This window comes from Sapajus apella, unplaced genomic scaffold, assembly GCF_009761245.1.
Source record: "Sapajus apella isolate SASKATOON/1434 unplaced genomic scaffold, GSC_monkey_1.0 scaffold186, whole genome shotgun sequence".
NCBI classification, from domain to species: domain Eukaryota; kingdom Metazoa; phylum Chordata; class Mammalia; order Primates; family Cebidae; genus Sapajus; species Sapajus apella.
Window position 1 is genome coordinate 674,434 of NW_022437126.1, and position 5,727 is coordinate 680,160.

Sequence of the window (5,727 nt, forward strand, 5' to 3'; positions counted from 1 at the left end):
TTTTTTTTTTTTTTTTTTTTGAGACGGAGTTTCACTCTTGTTACCCAGGCTGGAGTGCAATGGCGCGATCTCGGCTCACCGCAACCTCCGCCTCCTGGGTTCAGGCAATTCTCCTGCCTCAGCCTCCTGAGTAGCTGGGATTACAGGCACGCGCCACCATGCCCAGCTAATTTTTTGTATTTTTAGTAGAGACGGGGTTTCACCATGTTGACCAGGATGGTTTCGATCTCTTGACCTCGTGATCCACCCGCCTCGGCCTCCCAAAGTACTGGGATTACAGGCTTGAGCCACCGCACCCGGCCCTAATTTTCGTATTTTTAGTAGAGATAGGTTTCACCACGTTGGCCAGGATGGTTTTGATCTCTTGACCTTGTGATCCACCCGCCTTGGCCTCCCAAAGTGCTTGTATTACAGGCATGAGCCACTGTGCCTGCCTGCTCACATTTTATTTAGAACTTTTGCATCTGGCTGGGTGCGGTGGCTCACGCCTATAATCCCAGCACTTTGGGAGGCCAAGGCAGGTGGATCACTTGAGGTTGGGAGTTTGAGACCAGCCTGACCAACAAGGATAAGCCTCATCTCTACTAAAAATACAAGAATTAGCCAGATGTGGTGGCTCATGCCTGTAATCCCAGCTACTCGGGAGGCTATTCAGGAGAATTGCTTCAATTCGGGAGGCTGAGGCTGCAGTGAGCTGAGATCACACTATTGTACTCCAGTCTGGGCAACAAGAGTGAAACTCAATTTCAAAAAAAAAAAAAAAGAAATTCTGCATCTAAGTTAGAGAATAGGAGTGGCTTATAGATTTCTTTTGGGGATCTTTGTCTGTTTGTCTGTTTGTTTTGTTTTATGATCAGGGCTATGCTAGCCTTGTAAAATAAATTGGAAAACCATATTTTCTGGAACAGTTATAGATCATGGGATTTTCTGTTCTATGTAGATTGGTGGAATTCATCTATAAACCTATCTGGATGTGGTGCCATTTTGGAAATAGCTTTTTGAGTTTTTTGTTGGTTTGGTTTGGTTTGATTTGAGACAGAGTCCCACTTTGTCACCCAGGCTGGAGTACAGTGGTGGTGCCATCATGGCTCACTGCAGCCTCAACCTCCCAGGCTCAAGTGGCCTTCCCACCTCAGCCTCCTGACGAGCTGGGACCACAGGTGTGTGCAACCATGTCCAGCTATTTTTCAAATATTTTGTAGAGATAGGGTCTCACTATGTTACCTAGGCTGGTCTCAAACTCCTGAGCTCGAGCAGTCCTCCTGTCTCCATCTCCCAGGCGCTCCAAGGCTGAGGTAGGAGTATTGCTTGAGCCTGGGAGGTCGAGGATGCAATGAGCCATGATTGCACCTCTGCAGTCCAACCTGGGTGACAGAGTGAGACCCTGTCTCTAAATTAAATAAATAAAATCCTTAACATTCTTCCTGTTATTGAAACCACCTTTGCAAAATTACAACTGAGACAGTGAAAGAGATCTACTCTAACCAACTCCATCTTGCTTCTAACCTTTAAGCTGTGCTTGTTCCTTCCTGGGCGTAGTCTGAATTAACTTTGAGAGGAACTTAGTTTATAGTTTATAGTTTGCTTATTTATTTACTGCTTCTTGCGGAGCAGGGCTAACTCATAGGCAGTGTGCCTAGAGTCAGCCTATTTATTTATTTTTTTGAGACATAGTCTTATTCTTGTCCCTCAGGCGGAGTACAGTGGTGTGATCTCGGCTCACTGCAACGTCCGCCTCCCAGTTTCAAACGATTCTCAAGCCTCAGCCTTCGGAGTAGCTGAGATTACAAGCATCCACCACCACGCCTGGCTAATTTTTTTGTATTTTTAGTAGAGATGGGGTTTCACCATGTTGGTCAGGCTGGTCTGGAACTTCTTCAGGTGATCCCCCACCTCAAAAAAAAAAAAAAAGAAAAAGAGAAAGAAATGATGGTTCAGGGGTCATGTAGCTGGAGGCTACAAGACTCTGACCCTTGCTAAACTGTTCCTAAGATCAGTGCTTGAGATATTGTGCAGATCCTGCACTTGATGGATCAGCTGGCACCACCCAGATCAGTAAACTGGCCCATCTGATCCTGTGGCCCCCACCCAGGAACTAACGAAGGGCAAAAAGACAGCTTCAACTTCCCATATTTTAATCTCTGACCTGATCAATTAGTACTCCCGGCTCACTGGCTGCCCCCTACCCCCACCACATTGTTATTTATTTTATTTTTTGAGGTGGAGTCTCACTCTGTCATCCAGGCTGGAGTGCAGTAGCACAATCTTGTCACACTGCGACCTCTGCCTCCCGGGTTCAATCGATTCTCCTGCCTCAGCCTCCTGAGTGGCTGGGACTACAGGTGCCTGCCACCAAGCCCAGCTAATTTTTGTATTTTTGTAGAGACAGGGTTTCACCATGTTGGCTAGGCTGGTGTTGAACTGGCCTCAGGTGATCCACCTTCCTTGGCCTCCCAAAGTGCTGGGATTACAGGTGTGAGCCACTGTGCCTGGCCCCTAATCCAGTTCTCTAGTATAGTTCTTTTCTCTTCTCTCTCTTTCTTTCCTTCCTTCCTTCCTTCCTTCCTTCCTTCCTTCCTTCCTTCCTTCCTTTCTTTTCTTTCCTTCTTTCTCTCTCTCTCTCTCTCTCTCTCTCTCTCTCTTTCTTTCTTTCTTTCTTTCCTTCTTCTTTTTCTTTCTTTTTTTTAAATTTTTTTACAGAGTCCCACTCTGTTACCAGACTGGAGTGCAGTGGAATGGCATGATCGTGGCTCACTGCAACCTCCACCTCCCAGGCTCAAATAATCTTCCCACCTGGGCCTCCCTAGTATCTGGGACTATAGGCTTGTGTCAACATGCCAAGCTAATTTTTGTTTTTGTTTTTTGTAGAGATGAAGTTTGCCATGTTGCACAGGCTGATCTTGAACTCCTGACCTCAAGTGATCCACGTGCCTCCACCTCCCAAAGTGCTGGGATTACAGGTGTGTGAGCCTATGTGCCAGTAGCTCATCTCTAAAGAATTTGTGTAGAAGACATTAGTTGGAGGTCTGTAAAAAATCCATTTATCTTTTACTTCTTTTTTTCTTTTAATAAACTACTCTTACCTCGTCCTTAGAATTTTTGGTGTCATTGACTCTCTCTCAGCTGTGAGAGTGGACCTAAGCCAGGAGTTCAAGACCAGACTGGCCAACATGGTGAAACTCTGTCTCTACTAAAAATACAAAGATTAGCTGGGTGTGCTGGCGGGTGCCTGTAATCCTAGCTACTGGGAGGCTGAAGTGGGAGGATCACTTGAGCCCGGGAGGTGGAGGTTGCAGTGAGCTGAGATTGCACCACTGCACTCCAGCCTAGGCGACAGGGCAAGACCCTGCCTCAAAATAAATAAACAAACAAATAAATAAATAAATAAATAAAAATGAATTTATAAAGTAAAATAAGAAATTGCGGGGGGAGGGTGAGTCCCAGACATTAGCATTTTTGTTAAGATTTTATTTTTGTATGATTTAAGACAGAAAAAAAATACAAGAATAGTACAAAGAACTGCATGCCCTTTTCCCAGATTCACCATGTGTTAACATTTTGTCTCATTTGCTTGATCATTCTGTCTCTTAAGTTTTTTTTTTTGGAACCATTTGAGAATAAGTTGGAGACATTATGTTTCTTCACCACCAAATATTTCAGTATGTGTTTCCTAAAACAGACATTTCCTTATATGCTACAGTACAGTTGTTGATTTTAGGAAATTTAATATTGATACAATACTGATATCCAGTCCATAGTCCATATTCCCATTTGGCCAGCTGTCCTAAAATGTTCTTTATAGTTATTATATTATTTTTTCCTGTCCAGGATCCAATCCAGGACCATATCACTTTAATTTGCTTTAGTTCCTTAACCTTTCTTTTTCACAAATTTGATATTTTTGAAAATTATAGTCCAGTAATTATGTAGCATTTCCCTCAATTTATCAGACGTTTTCACAAGACTGTGTTGGATTATGTTTTTCTGGCAGGAATATTACACAAGTGATGTTGTATCTCTCTTGGTGCATCATATCAGGAAACACATTATATCAATTTCACCCTTACTGGGCCTGTTAACTTTGATCCTTGGTTAAGGTGGAATCCACCATGTTTCCCCACTGTGGAGATGCTGTTTTTTACTTTGTAACTAAGAAGCACTTTTGTGGAGAGATACTTTGATACTATGTAAATACCCTGTTTCTTCTCAAACTCTGGCCTGTAACCTGCAGCATCCACTGATGATTCTTGCAGGAATTAATTACTCCCATGATGGTTGGGAAATGAACTAATTTTCCTTTTTTTTTTTTTTTTTAAAAAAAAAGTAATTTAGCCGACTAACCCATGGCACACCGTCTATGGCACACCCTGTTCTTTGAAAAGCAGCAAAAAATAAAAATTAAAAACATAGGCTAGGCTCAGTGGCTCACACCTGTAATCCCAGCACTTTGGGAGGCTGAGGTGGGTGGATCACTTGAGGCCAGGAGTTCATGACAAGTCTGGGCAACATGGCAAAATCCCAATTCTACAAAAAAAGTATTTTAAAAAAATTAGCCTGGTGTGGTGATGCATGCCTATGATCCCAGCTATTCAGGAGGCTGAGGTACGAGAATCCCTTGAACCTGGGAGGCAGAGGTTGCAGTGAGCAGAGATTGCATATTTGCACTCCAGCCTGGATGACAGAGCAAGATTCTGTCTAAATAAATAAATAAATAAAAATACAAAAATTAAGCCTGGCGTGGTGGCTCACACCTATAATCCTAGCACTTTGGGAGGCTGAGGTGGGTAGATCACCTGAGGTCAGGAGTTTGAGACCAGCCTGGCCAACAATGGTGAAAACCTGCCTCTACTAAAAATCCAAAGATTAGCCGGGCATGGTGGCACACACCTGTAGTCCCACGTCCTCCTGAGGCTGAGGCAGGAGAATCACTTGAACCCAGGAGGCAGAGATTGCAGTGAGCTGAGATTGTGCAATTGCACTCCAGCCTGGATGACAAAGCAAGACCCTGTCTTGTCTCAAAAATAAAAATAAAAAAAGTGATTTAAAGGCCAGCAGCAATGGCTAATGCCTGTAATCCCAGCACTTTGGGAGGCTGAGGTGGGAGGATTGCTTAAGTCCAGGAGTTTAAGATCAGCCTGGGCAACACAGTGAGACTCCAGCTCTACAAAAAATTTTAAAATTAGCTGGGTGTGATGGTGTGGACCTGTAGTCCCAGCTACTCGGGAGGCTGAAGTGGGAGAATTGCTTCAGCTTGGGAGTTCAAGGCTGCAGTGAGCTGTAATGGCAGCACTGCAGCCGTGGCAACACTGTGAAACCCTGTCTCAAAAATTAATAAATAGGCCAGGCACGGTGGCTCACGCCTGTAATCCCAGCACTTTGGGAGGCTGAGGCGGGCGGATCAGAAGGTCAGGAGATCGAGACCATCCTGGCCAACATGGTGAAACCCCGTCTCTACTTAAAAAATACAAAAATTAGGCCGGGCGCGGTGGCTCAAGCCTGTAATCCCAGCACTTTGGGAGGCCGAGGCGGGTGGATCACGAGGTCAAGAAATCGAGACCATCCTGGTCAACATGGTGAAACCCCGTCTCTACTAAAAATACAAAAAATTAGCTGGGCATGGTGGCGCGTGCCTGTAATCCCAGCTACTCAGGAGGCTGAGGCAGGAGAATTGCCTGAACCCAGGAGGCAGAGGTTGCGGTGAGCCGAGATCGCGCCATTGCACTCCAG